The following is a 15,026-nucleotide window of genomic DNA, read 5'->3' on the forward strand; positions in this document are numbered from 1 at the left end:
TAAAAAATCTTGACTGAATTACAATTATAATTATAATTATAAAAAATCTTGACTGAATATTAGGAAGAAAGGCTTCTAACAGGGTAGTGAAAGACAGAAATGGTTTACAGACAATGGCTAAAGATGCTGCTTCACTGGAAATTGTCAGAGCTGGAGAAACATCCCTGAAGGTAGATGCAACAGCAGAGCTAATTTAATTCAGAACATTGTCTTGAAATTTAATCTCGATTATGTTAATTGGTGAGACAGTTCAAGATAGGGAGTAGTTGGATTCTCTGCTTTGAGGGTTATCAAAAGAGGCAAGTGTGCTCTTTGGGACAGTAGTACCTGTCTGAATTTCTGTTACCAGTGGAGTCAAGAGACTTCTGAATTTCCGTTCCTTAATGAGCTTTTCAAAAGCATTTTCAAGCCTCAGAATTCACTGGCCTAAAACCTTCTCTTGTTTGTAGGCTTTTATTGTCACAACAACTCCATTACTCAAGAGTCTTGGAGATCCTGGGTCAAAGTAAAGGAATAATTTAGGCTTGGACCTTGGTGACTTTATGTAGCTGCATATTGTCCTGGGTGCAGCAGTAGCAATCATTTTTCTCTTCTTAGTAGCTGGTGCAGCGCTGTGTTTTTGACTTTCAGCCTGGGAACAGTGCTGATAACACCAGTGTTTTTGGTTGTTGCTCAGTAATGTTTACTCTGACCAAGGACTTTCTAAGTCTCATGCTCTACCAGGGAGAAGGGGAAGCCGGGAGGAAGCAGAGACAGGACACCTGACCCAAGCTAGACAAAGAAGTATTCCATATCACAACACGTCATGCCCACTATATAAACTGGGGGCAGTTACCCAGAAGGGTTAAATCACTGCTCAGGTCGGGCTGGGTATCAATTGGTGGGTGGTGAGGGGTTGTATTCTCTTCCCTTGTTATTTCCCTTATCAGTATTATTGGTGGCAGCAGTAGTGGGTTTGTGTTATACCTTAGTTACTGGACTGTTCTTACCTCACCCTGTAGGAGTTACATTCTTTTGATTTTCCTCCCCATCCCTCTGGGAATGGGGGGAGGAAGGGGAGAGTGTGAGCAAGCGGCTGCGTGGTTCTGGGTTGCTGGCTGGGCTTAAACCACGACACATATACATAATCTTTGTATGAAGCTCCCATTATCATTAGTATGGAAATAACTCAGTCACTGTGTTAAATTCCACAATTGTACTGATTTTTGCTATATGTTTGAAGGTGCTTCTTGGTGTTGTAGATTTTTTTAAGTTTAATGTTGGGCAGTCTGAAGTTTTGTTTGATATTGCGTAAAATTATGTTTCTGTATATCCTTAAGGGTTGAACAGAAGGGTGAATGTGTTCTATCACTGCCTTTCAGGATGATTCTATTTAACGATGCTAACTCCCTTTTATTTGATTAGGGATTTAGTGATATCAGAACAGTCATGCAGATTTTATTGCAGGTGCACAGAGATGCTGTTTCATTTTATTCCTTGGAGGATTAATAGTTTTTGACACAAATCTACGTGAACACCTTTATTCTTCATTATTTTGTAAAAAGGCCACCCAGTGAGCTATTTCAGTGGAAGAAAAAAAAAATGTTTACATGTACCTAGGGAGGATGATTTGATGTAACAGTAATAATAAAATATGCTGATGTGATCATAATATCATTTCACTGCATGCGGGTGGAAACTGAAACTTCTGTTACCAGTGAGATACTGATGATGAATAATCAGCTTCACATCCTAGAGAGGTAAACACAATCTGTGTCTGAATGTATATCAGGGGAAATCCTTCATGTATTTTTATGAGTCAGTGTGCACAGATGATATTTTTAGATTCTTTTTCATTCAGCCCACTCAGTTTAATAATATAGTGGTTGCACTGGTCCATCCCTTCCTGCTGCACAGCTTTGTTTTCAACACAGGCAGGGCCATGGACATGGCAGTGGAGCTGGTCATGCAGCACCCTCATGGCTGGGCACTGAAGAAAGCTAGAGGTAATCTCGAAACAGGAAGGCAGAGATAAAGAATCAGATGCAAGAGGAGAAATAACCACAGAATTTCACAGCTGGAAGAGATACAGCAAAGAGGTATCCCAGCAGAGGTCATGGACAGGCTGACAAGGAGCAGATACAGAGATAATGTTTGAAGCTTAATTTTAGTATTAAGAAATCAACATTGTAGGACCAGGCACTCAACTGCCACTTTACCTGGAAAGAATAATGGCTATGGTGATGCAGATAAAAAATAAGCATCATATCATCCAAATTTTCAACATAGGCACATTTCTGGAAAAAAATATAGACACTGAAACATCTTTCCATATGATCTTTTCAGTACTAATTATTGCACTAAACATTCAATAAATAAGGCAATGTATTTCTTTATCTCACATCCTAATATGTGCCTGAATTTTATCACTGATGTGTAATCAATGAAATTATGGCATATTACAGTGTAATGCAAAAGGTAGTGCTTCTAAATTGGTATTTTAAGAACATGATAAAAACAGTTTGAATACTAAAAGCCATTTATAAAGATCAGCTTAGCAGAGAAACTTACTATAACTTTATTTTTCTCCAATTTTCTTGTACAGATCTGTCTTACCTTGTGTTTACCAAGTAAATCTCTTATTTTAGTAGAAATCGCTGAAGGAGATGTGTTGTTTTTAAAGTTCTGAGGTATTACCAAGGGTGTAAAAGATATCATAAAGAGAGAAAAGATGTACACAGACCTGAGAGTATCTTCCTAGTAATGCATATACCACTAAATGCTGCTCTCAATATAGAAACTGGGTTAAGTTACAGTGATGTTCTAGCTAACCATGAGAAATTAAGTGTCATAGAGATTTACCTGGTATTTGAGAATCAGTTCTTCCAAAAGGAATTGTTTGTTTTAAACTGTAAGGATTTTTGGGGCCTAGTTTTAGGTATTACTAGACAGACTTACAGCAGCTTTGGAAAAATACTGGAAAGTAAGTCACAAAAATGCTGTAAAAGTGCCAAAAATTGTTTATGTTAGTTTAATTTTCTGTTTTGTCCTATACCTGATAGTCTGAGGGACTTTTTTTCGGGACTACTGTTATGCAAATAAGAATGCGTTCTTTTGGCTCAGATTAATCTGGTTTTCCACTGTGGGAGGGTTATGGAAATAGTAAATAGACAAATTCTCAAGTTGTTAGTGGTATGGGCTTTTGCTTGGATTTTGGAGTGCAGGCTCAAAGCAAGATTTTATGTTTAATGTCTGTTCAGGTTTTCCTAGGTGAATGTTATGTTTTCTTTTCTAATTACATATTTAACAATCAAAACTTTGCTTGATGACTTACTGCAGCAATATTTGCAGTTAATGATACTGACGCTGAGGAAATCTCCCTGGTGCTTTTTATCTAGTTGTTACCACACTGTTTTAGAATGTAAGTAATTAAAATGTCAATGTTTATGGATTTATTTGTTTGCTTTTAGTTATCTATTTTCAAAAGTGTTAGAATTTGGCCATTGTGTTCTGATGTTGTTGCATAGCTTAGCCTAGAGATTAAAAAAGAATACAACCTTCAAAACTTTTATGGGTATCATAGTCTTCTTTCTTGAATTATGTATTAATAATCTGACTTTACTTGAACGCAAGGTTCTAGCGCTTAGGCTGCAAAAGGCCCATAGTTGAAAAAAGTGTTAGAATTAAGATGTCAAGTACATGTTCACATGGATAGTAGTAGATAATTAGTGGTTTATGGGGGCAATTGGAAGATACTAGACAGTAAAAAGTAATTTTTTTTGATGCATTATGATTCACCATAGGTTATTTTTTTGGGGTAGTGGCCAAATTCTGCAAACGTATAATTTAGATATACCTTCCATAAACCTACGCTGATAAAGCCAGTTTCACAAGGAAAATGGATGTTAAGCAATTCTTCCTTCTGAGATTGAGTTTTTACTTTTTGCTGGAAAACCACTTCCTTTTTTTTTTTTTTTTTTTTCCTAGAACTGATTTCCCAATAAAATGCAAAAGAAAATTAAACAATGCAATTAAAAATTAAGAAGGACATCTGTAATATTTAGAACAACTAGAATTTACCAGTGGGGGGTGGCAAAACTCCCAATAATTTCTGTAGCAGGGTTTTTCCCCCAGTGATACCTCCTCCAGAAGGCAAACCGTAATCATGAAGGTGCTGAATGTTCACTTTCAGACTGGGTAACAGATGGCATTTGGCTACCTATGACTAATATATTTTTTCCTCTTGATACTATGAGTACAACAGATCCAAGTAAATTATTATACCTAGGAAAGCAGCTGTGTTGCACAAAGAAACAGTTCTTCGGTAGACCACTACTGGTGTGTATTGAGTGCTCCACTTTAATCTTTTTTTCTGACTTATATCCATAGGTGTTTGAGTCTGGCATGACGCGTTCCTTTGTCTTCTCTAAAATCCCTTCCTGATCATGGGGCTTTTCTAGAAACCTGGAGTACACAGACATTGTGCATAAGCTCCCACAGCTCTGCAGAGCCAGTCCAGTTCAGTACTGCTCAGGATTTTTTTCCTATGTGCTAATCAAATCAAAAACATCACAGCCAATTAAATCTATTCTCTCATTCCGTAAGTCAAAGAGCATATCTTTGAATTGCCTTCTGCTATTGAGACAGTTTGTGCCAACAGTTATACCATGTATCTAGCTGTTATGGGAAGATGATTCAGTAGATAGTGGCAAATTTGCTTTGAATAACTTTGCAAAAGGATCATTGTTTTGGTGTAGCGTCAGTGTAGGGTATGAACCAAAATCTATATAACTAGAACTTCTGGTTTGATCCTTCAGGTCCACAAATGTCAAAGCTGTAAAAAATCAAAATTTAAGTTCATAAAAGCATAACATCCCCCTAAATATGCAGGATCTCCTTTGTCTTTGACCAATAGTAAATTTTTGCTTTACACCAAATATTAAATCTTCAACAATTTGTACAAAACTATGCAGAAACAGTGTCATACAAAAGTCATGCTAAAAAGTGACATTAAACCTTCAAAAACTTGTCTTTTGTGCTATTGTTCATTATCAAACTTGTTTTGAAAGGCAGAGGATTGCAATTCACATTGTAAAAAGACGTCAGTCTCCTCTACTGGTACTAAAGCCTGTGATGGTATTGTAATGAGAATAAAAATGATGTTGATATAGTAGTTTTGCACTCTTATTCTGTCCTCACTTTGTACTTATTTCATCAGCTTTCTTTACTATCCTAGAAAGAAAATTTCCCTACAAAACAGTTTGGTATTCTTTTATGGGTAGAGTGAGGCAGAGAGAGTAATGGAGAGCTGCCTTGTTTTAGTTTTATCTTATTTACAGTTCTTAGTACAATTATACATTGAACAGTAAATGGACACACACAAAACTATAGTTTTATTAATAACTGCTGTTCTAACAAGGAACCCTAACGATTGCTTCATAGCAGAGTGAAGGGAGGACAGAGAATACACCCTACAGTAACTACTTTAAAATGTAAGGATAATTGCCTGGAAAGTGGAGGGGAAATTAAAAACACCAAAATAAGGAAACATCCAGTTGTTGAGATCTGATAGCTAGTACTCTTGAATCATGCAGTCTACTGCCTTTTAACAGCTTCTCCTGGAGGTTCAACTTGAACAGCTGAAACTCTTAACAGCAACTTGAAAATATGAAAACATGGAACTTTTAGATATTTGCCTCTGAGAATGGTTGTGTTACATAGCAGCTCTGCACTGCTGCTCACTGCTGCTGGCACCGTTCCAGTTCTCATAGCAGCTATCTTCGTGTTGGAATATCAGTGGTCAACATCCTTAACACATCTTCCATGCACTACTGTGGCACTGAAAAGCATCATAGGGCTCCTGAAAGAGCTTCTGGAATATGTTGTTTGGTGCTGAGTTCCTGCTGAAATGACTGAAGTGAAACACTGCTCAGCTGCATTTAAGAATTACCTTCTTCATTAAACTCCTTTCCTAAACTGATCCATAATCTCAGTTTAGAAACCTCCTGGTAAAAGCTCATGGCTGCTATCATCTATGAAATTATACAATTCTTTGTTTAAATTCATTAAATAGTTATGTGGAAAGGGGAGCAAGCCATCTGTAATAAGCTAAACTTGCTGACACAGTACTCATAATAGGTTCTTTCCCAGAGGTTTTTATTGCAGTTATATAAGAAAGCATCGACTTACAAAGTTCAAAGAAACTTTCAAAATAGATCTTTTTTCATTATATTTTTGAGCAATGTAACAGGAGACCATGAAGATATTGTTCATAGTAATTAGTTCTGTGAAACCTTTAGTGAAAAATTAGTTCTGGGAAAATACGCATAGGGACAAAGCAAACTTTTATTTACAGAAAGTTTGAAGAATACTTTAGAATGAAGGAATATATTTAAAATCCAAATTAAAGTAGCCACTGACTCTGGAAATCACTGCAGTTAGGTACGTGCCTATTCTCTCAACAATAAGTCAGAGAATACTATGCAGACCTCATCTACAAAATCATGATGCACTTGTGTAATGTAGTCTAGATTTTTGGGTCCTCTTTCATCATACACCAAGTAACTCGAGAATGAAACCAGTGGGATTTACGACATGGGTAGTTTCAGGTTGTAACTAAAGAACATGGATTTGCAGTCTGGAGCAGGAGATGGCTTCCTAAGCCTCCAGTGTGGGCACCATGTCCCAGTAAATAACACAACTGACACTTTCTCACATGTTGGAACAACAGCATTATTGTGCCGGCGAAGGTGGTGGAAATGAGATCTGGGAGCAGAAGAGGCCTGGAGGGTTTATTGGAGTTGTTTCAGCTTGAGATAGAGGACAACATTTGAAATGCGCTGGGGAAATGAGCTGTTTCACAACTTTTTACCTTTCTTAGGGAGCTAGCCATAGAAAAAGTACCACTCGGGGGAGGGGGTGGGGTGGGGTGGTGTACTTTGTTTCATTACTCTTGTTACAACAAATACTTAAATAAACATCTTTTTTTTCAATTCAGCTGTCTCCTGACTTCAGGCATTTGCTACCTTATATTCCAGTCTGTACTTTCTAACCTCTTGCTCTTATATTTGTTAATATTCATGCATGACCAGTGCTACAATTCAATGTGAATAAAGTCCACAGAAAAATTATTTCTTTCACAGTTTGCTCAGTACACTACAAATGGCATCCTGACCTCTAGAGCAGCAGATTAATTAATTTTGGCAGAAAATCACAGTTTCTACTTTGAAACTATTGATTTCCCAAGAAAATACTGAAATGCCTTTTCATTAACACCTATTTAGACAACTACAGCAGTGGTACATCCAGGTCATACAATATTAACTAATTAATGCTGCTTTTATTTTTTGGTAAGAGGAGGGCCTGTGAGCACATACACAATAACCACTGAACAGTTAATTTTTTATTTTTTTTACCACCATCTATAAATAAATCTCTTTGCCTCAGGGAAAAATAATCCAATTTTCTCTGTCTCAGGAAAAAGTCTGACTAGTCAATGAGCCTTGCACCATGCCAGCACACATTCAAGATCAGTTAAATGAAACCCAGTAACAGTTGTGTTAAGGGAACTAGAAGGATCTGTAGTCATTTACAATTGTAATATTTTTGAAGATTTAACACAGATACTATTTTTTTTAGCTTTTTTTTTTTTTTTTTTCTTTCAGATTCTTAACACAGATTTGTGCTCAGAAAACTGATAGGATGGAGATTCGTCCAGGCACTTCACCGGCCTGTCTTGTAAAATCTGACAGGTATTTTTTGTCTGTAGCTTTTGACTCTTCTATATGATCAGTTACCTACATCTTGACTGTTTAAACTTGGTTCCATCCCTGCCTTTCTGTTAACATCAGTTGTGGACAGACTCACAGTCAGAGTGGCTGTGCTTCTGCTGGAGCTGTGTCCCTTCCATCTCCTTGCTGATCTAACTCTCAACTTCATTCCTGTGGAAAATCTCATAACTCTCCTTTTTATCATGCTGCTGTTCACTGCCTACCACTGTAGGTTTTTGATTTGGTGTAGACATCATCACATTTATTTTACACTGAACATTGGCTAGCTGCTGAATAACTTTATCCCTACTCCTTGGTACCGAGGACACTCAGCAAGCTTAACATGAATGCAGAGGCATGACGGATTTAGTCAAATACTGTAATCTGTTTCCACTACAATCAGTAATGCTCAATGTTTACTATTTTGTAACAATGAATTGCAGTTCTTTAGTAGTCTTGAAATTTTCTAGTTCCATTCTGTAACGAAATCATAGGCAACTAAGTTTTAACCAGAGCTTCTTCCCCCCCCCCCCTCCCCCCCATCTAACCTGTTATAGTTTTATCCAGTTCTACTTAAGAAATTACAGTTTTCAATTTCTTATAATCCTGGTGTTTCTGAAGTTTCAAGTGTGCCATCATTTAAACATTATGTGTTAACAGATGAAACCTGTAAATGTGTGCTTGTTGATTTATAACTGTATTTGTATTAAGAGTTCAAGTTTAAAACACACACAGTTGTAGCCAGTGGCGCAAAAGAGGACCATTGACTTCATGGTGTTTAACATTTGAAGAGGTGAAAGTTTTTGAATAATTGGAATTGCAGTTAGTAATAACGTGCACATCCTGTCACTTCTACCGACGAGCGAAGATTTGAAGGACAGTTTTCTTATCTGTGACTCCAACAATTATAAAGAAACTGACATTTATTCTTTCCAGTGTCTCTTCATGCTAACCTCTGATGTTCTGTGAGAGGGAAAGCTCTTTCTGTTCTTCTTGTCCTAGCTCTACAGTGGGAGTGCGTATGTATGTGAAAGCTGTAGGTTCACATATCTTTGTCAGTACTCTTACACCAGGTGTACAGACTTTCCCCCTCTGCAGTTCAGAGCTGTAAAACCAGAACAGCCATGGTAGAGATGCATGGCATTCTGAAGCACCAAAACATGGCTGACTTTATCTTCATTAAGTCTTTGAACAGTGTAGTAATTTTAATCCTTACAACAATAATTCATGAGGTGTGTAAAAATAACAGATATATATATAATATATAACATAAAAATACCATGGTTTCTCCAAATTTTTACAATCCTGCAAAGCAAACACAGGGTTTCAGGTCTGATTTCTGGGGAACGTTGTACACAGCCAGTGCCAAGTGGCGTGATTTGAAGGCCCTATTGAGCATAATTTGTAGTCTTCATAATCCACTATTACAAAGATGATCTATACTGATACCTTCTTGAAGAGTCATTCTAAAGAAAACTGTACCCCATGCTAGTGTATTTCTTTTAGCTACATGTTTTTTCAGAAGAGATATCTTAGGAATACTGAAACTAGCAAAATCTAGTTTAGGTACCTGGGCTAAGTAAGTTTAAGAGCCCTACTTGATACGTGATAGTATTAATGCAAAATATAGTTCAGGCTGTTAGTTAAATCCCATCTAAATACAGTGTCTTTATGTTAAAAAATGTGAATTCAAATGGGAATGTGTACAGAGAACAACTGTTAGGGTGACAGGGAAAGCAACCTAATTTATGGTTTGCTTAGCATACTGAAATGAAAAGTGAAAAGGGATAAGACTTTTACCTGCAAATACCTTAAGGGGTTAAGAGCTGGGAAGAAATAAATTATGATGCCGCTTCTGACACAGTAACCAATGGGTCGGAAGTAAATGGAGAGTGGAAAGAAGATTAATTTTGATTGCCTGAAGAAAGAGGTTTCAGTCTCCCAGCGGTTGTGGTATTGTAAAGGTCTCAACATTTTAACTCATATGTCTAGCAAGCTTACGAATGCAGTTGTGCTGTGTAACTGCAAAGCTGATGTGGGGTTGCAGGTGCTGGTGGGACTGCTGGCCCATGGGCACTCCTTGGTAGTCCTGGCATCTGGAGGGATGAAAAGATTTCAGGTTTGCTCTGTTGAGCAGGAAGAGGTCTTGGATTGCCAAGGAGGCCTTGTGTTCAGAGGTGAAGGCAGGGCATAGACCATGGAGGTGAAGATTACAAGCTTTGATGGATTTCTAGCACAGATAAGGAGAAGGAAGCTATGCTTTGAGAGAGAGATGTATGCAGATAGTCTTATGGATCTGTGTGGCATTCCACTTGTGCTGGCACCCGAGTTATTCTGTAGAGCTCATGTTTTGTGGCTAGCTGACTAAATCTAGCTTTGAGCCCAGCCCTGTTCCTACAGAGAAAACCAACTGTATCATCTACTATTATTCCTGTATGGTCTATCTCCTGCTGTGGGTAAGAGCTGCCTCAGCACTGCAATGATGTCTCGGTCTTATATCAGTCTAGAAAATAGATGCAGTCTCTTCTACTTAATAACGAAGGGAGAAGCTCTCTAGAACTGTGCTGTCATCTAAATACCCCGTTCACAGTGTTTCCTTCCTTGCAGAAATGCGTCTTTTGCAGTTCCCAGGGTTTGCCCTGGTTACCTGTGAGGTTTTGGTACTGAGAGTGAGAGCCACCAAGCTTCTGGTGGGGATATAGTGACAGCCTGCACATAGCTGAAGAGGCTGTGAGTAGCAAATGTCACTGTGGCCTCTGCTGTTCACAAGCAGCTTTTTAGATCATCACCAGATGGTTTGGGAGCTTCTAAGGTCCTGCTCATATGTTGTTTTGTATGCTGAATATAGTGCTACAGGAATTGAGGTCAGTGGTGGAGCCTGAAGCATCAAAGTGAAATCGTAGTATCATGCTCAAGAATGGCACTATAAAAATGAAAATAACATCACAGCATTCTGTACTCCATTGTCCACTTCGGATGCAACCTATAAATAGATTTTATAGAGTTATATATATATTTATATTTATTAAATATATATATAAAAATATAAATATATACATATATATATTTATATAATTATATATAGAGAGAGTTAGTTCACTAAAACCAGCCCTACTAACTCAAGCTTAGATCTTTAGCTCACACTTGGATCTGAAAGTTAGAGTTTTCTTTTTGGTGCCCTGTCATCAGTAATAAATGTTTTGCAGCCCCTTACTTGCACCTTTCATGGCCTCATTGCCTTCAGTGGGTTGATCAGATGCAATTAACTGACTCAGGAGTTGTTTAATGATGCATAAGAAGGAATACATTCTAGTTCAATCTCATAACTGCTTTACCTCTGAAATCTAAGAGGATTAAAGCACCATTTAAAAATATGTGTGCAGTGAAGCCAGTATTCCTATGGATATTGTGTCTCTTGGTTGGTTAACTATTTAACTGATTTATATGAAGGTCATGTTATCTCTATATATACCTATAATCCCTTTTTTCTGAATATTTTGGCAGTTACATGCTGGTTGCAGCAGAAATTCCCTTCTAGGATCAATAGTTATTAGAACAATATTGTTCAAAACTTAGTTTCTCTTTTACCTAGTCTCCTATGATTTTTATTTTTATTTTGGCATCTTTTGTATTTTGTTGGGGAAAAAAGCAAAGAGACATAGTCATGAGCTTGATAAACTATGATACCATGAAATAAAATAAATATGCAAGAACAAAAATGTAAAATAGAGTATGCCCTTCAATAGAATTTATAGGACTGTGAAAATAAGAAGCAAAAATGCAGAGATGTTGACAGAGCGATCTTGAAAACTGCCAAAAGTATAACAGCATTAAATGCTTATGACTAAGACAAAGAAAATTGTTGGCAGTCAGATCAAGGATTTGGGCTAGAGAACCATGCTTTTATTTTTTACAAAACCTGTTTTAGATTTATTTGAAAAATAGTTGTGGTTAAATGGAAAAGTAAGGTTTAAAGTCACATTTGCTCATGAGCAGGGGACAAGTTTATGCACTCTTTTTTTCTTGAGCTACCCACAGTACAGAATATGTAGGAAAATAGTTACTGGATCTTACTTAACTGTCAGATTTGTTTCAAGTGAGCTCCAAAGCTGTTATCAGAATATTTACTCAGATGTTGTTCATTGAGGGAACAAGGCTAAATCCAATCCCCCAAAACCTTTGAAAAGACTTTCACTGTTCCCTTTGTCCCACTCTCCAGACTTCATTCATTACCTACTCCGTGGTTGCCTTGTCACTGCCTCAGTGTTTGAGGGAGCAATCTTTTGATCTCCAGTTTGGTAATTCGTTATTTTAAGCAACTATGATAATTTCTTCAACAGAGGGATTTTTAGTAAAGACTGATTTTGACTAATTTCTGATATACACATGTTCAGTTAGCTATCTATAGGTTCTAGAAAATACACTAGTATACCAGATGAAACTCTTACCCAGCGTGACAAAAGCTCTATTAAATCTTTGTGGGTTTGCCAGTTGTAAAAATAATGCATGTATAATTCAGGAATATAATAAATCAAAATTTAAATGTCAGGTCACTTCCTGCTTATTAAGTTTTAGAAAACTCAAGCGGCAGTAATTCAAAAATTTCCAAAGCATTTTAATGTATGGAAACCAAGAAACAGAGAAGTCAGGGGAAAGTGCAATACCTGGAGATTAATCTACTTAATTTTACACAGTAAAGAAAAGGAATAGCATTCATCTGTGTGCTCATTACAACCTTTCAACAAATTCTCTATTATTATTCTTTTCTGTGTTAAAACTTGGGTTTTGTCTGAAAATTTTATAATTCTAGAACCAGTCTTAAGCACTACTTTTCATACCTAAGAGTCCCAGTCGCTGCTTATTCCATAATTCACTAAAAGATACTCTCCAAGTGTAACCATAACTATAAAATTAATAATATTAGAACAATATAAGTTATGTATGGCATGGATATTGCTGCTGCATTGCACTAACAGCAGTATGTGCATTCAGACTATGTACATCTAATGCAATTTGGGGATTATGATTTTTTCAATTATAGCTGAGATTAAAACAGACAACTCATGTTAAGTTCAAAGTCATGTCCATTTTTTTGCTTCTGAATCTCCATTACAGGAGAAACTTAGATTGCATTAATGTGCTTTCTGTTCAGCTAGAGGAAAATTCATTACAAAAAATTCAATAAAAATGGATAATTTTAATCAACTTGATATTTTTCTCCCAGGCTACTATATTATAAATCAATAATAGTATATCCACAGTTAAGGCAAACTTGCAAGCTATTGCATGAGGATCCAACGACTTCTGTGTCTCAGGGTCTTGAAGAAAAATGCAGAGGAAGAGTAATGAAAGTTTAATGTCTGAAGTCCTTCCCATGAAAATGTATTTTGTTTCTTCTCAAAATCTGTGATTAATTCAGAAATGTTTTATAGTAGTTTTGTTTTTTTTTTTTGACTTTAAACATTCACTGTAATTCATTTATTTAGTCCTCCCTGATTATTTCCCTGCCCCTCTTTTGAATGTCCTGTCCATGATGCAGATTTCTGTGAATGTAGTGGCAGAACTGGTAAACAGGAGGTAGAAGGTGAAGTATGTCTGGAAGGTGTCTGCATGATCATGAGTTCATATCTTTTAACTCACCTGTTTTTGAAGATGTTCATATAGGAATCTTAGAAGAGAGATTAGTCTTCCTGCCAGACAGAGGAGGATTTCAAGGCATGTTTCAAGATAAATGTACACTTGTAAAATGAAATGTTTTATCTACAGTAGATGATTTCTGAGAGAAAAAGTATATTTCTTTGGTTGATGTAAAGGATGAAACTCAAACTGAGAGAACAGAAGTTGACAAAAATACATCTCTTACAGAGAATTTCCGTAATTAAAATGAAAAGTTGGCAGATTCATCAAGTCTTTAACATTAAAAAGAGAATAATTTACGAATTGTGCCAATCCCTGTTTAATGGTACAAGTTTCAGATAAAGAATTTCCTAGACCTTGTGAGATTAGATCTCAAGGACTAGGACCTGGAATTCTTACAAACAAGTCACACAAAGTTATTTTAAGTTTGGCAGCTTGTAACGATGACAGAACAGTAGAAGGCAAATGAGTTACATTCCAATTGTGCATCTCTCCAGGAAATATAAAATGATTTTGATTCATTGCTTATTGCTCATGTGTCTTTCTGTGTGAGCTTATATAAGTAAAACATAAGAGAGCCACATTTTTGCATGCTTTACATACGAATCACCAAAGTTAATTGTGTGAAATGGAATATCACCTAGTTTAATCCATGTGCTGGGTTTATTTAAAACAGAGAAAACACATGCAGTTGTGGAATGTGAGGTAGTTTAGGATTTTTTTTACTCATTATGTTAATACTGAATACCAAAAGAATCAGTCTACATTTTGGGTTTGGAATAAACCCCAAAACAATTTCTAGACAATAGTAAAAATTTGCTGTTTTCCCTAATTAATGAGTTCACTCGAGAGATAGCTAAAGTCAGAAACTATTGCTGATAAATAAAAAGTAGGCAAAGAATCACTGGGAGGAGATGAAGTGGAAGGGAGAAGGGGAAGAAAAATAATAATCAAATTGAATCAGTTAGAAAATTTCAGCCACTCTGATTTTGGTGGTATTGGCTTAGCTGTTTATTCAGCTGTGAGAGGAGACACTAACCAGCCTCTCCAATATCAAGATGAGTCCCTTGGTTTCCAGTAGCTGGCTAATAGTTATCACAGGTCAAAATTTGCTTCTTGTAAAGGGAAAAAACTTAGCAGATTCAAAAAATCTGTCTTCCTTTAAATCTATAAAACACTGTGGGCTTTAGCCTCTTCACCACCTATGAAAAATGTGTAATCCTGGACATGAAGCTTCAATACAAGTAATAAAATTACAGAAATAGGAATACTGCTTGGAAGCTAACAGAAAAGGAAACTGTTATGGTCATTATTAGTGTGCCTGAATATTGGCAAAATTTTGCTTATGGTATTGAATATGTTATAGAGCAGGACCATGTAATTCCACAATTGGAAAAGTAGCTAGTATGGGTGAGTGTAAGACAGATTTATTTGGGTTACCTCTGAAATGATTTTCAAGGCAAGCAGGTGGTCCCATATCAAAGAATCAAATAACAGTACAGTCCCAATGCTCATCCAATCCTTTAAAGACTTGTTGGGTAAGATGCATTAAGACAGCCTAATAAATCATTTTTGGCAAAAATGTTGAGGTCACAGTTTATCAGCAGATTTAGGTGGTAACAAGAGTACACACTGGTAAGT

At 36.6% G+C, this 15,026-nt stretch overlaps 1 long non-coding RNA gene across 1 annotated transcript in view; it reads left to right on the forward strand.

Moving 5' to 3' along the window:
• The first annotated feature begins 585 nt into the window (after positions 1-585).
• The window catches only part of LOC133222193 (uncharacterized), a 400,427-nt gene continuing 385,986 nt past the window's right edge, over positions 586-15,026 (forward strand). The window contains exon 1 of the long non-coding RNA XR_009728223.1: positions 586-884. This is a non-coding gene — a long non-coding RNA (uncharacterized LOC133222193). The remainder of the gene's footprint in view (positions 885-15,026) is intronic.

This window comes from Neopsephotus bourkii, unplaced genomic scaffold, assembly GCF_033783945.1.
Source record: "Neopsephotus bourkii isolate Nb327-2 ecotype Australia unplaced genomic scaffold, CSIRO-AGI_Nbou_v1 NB_1574, whole genome shotgun sequence".
Lineage (NCBI taxonomy): Eukaryota > Metazoa > Chordata > Aves > Psittaciformes > Psittacidae > Neopsephotus > Neopsephotus bourkii.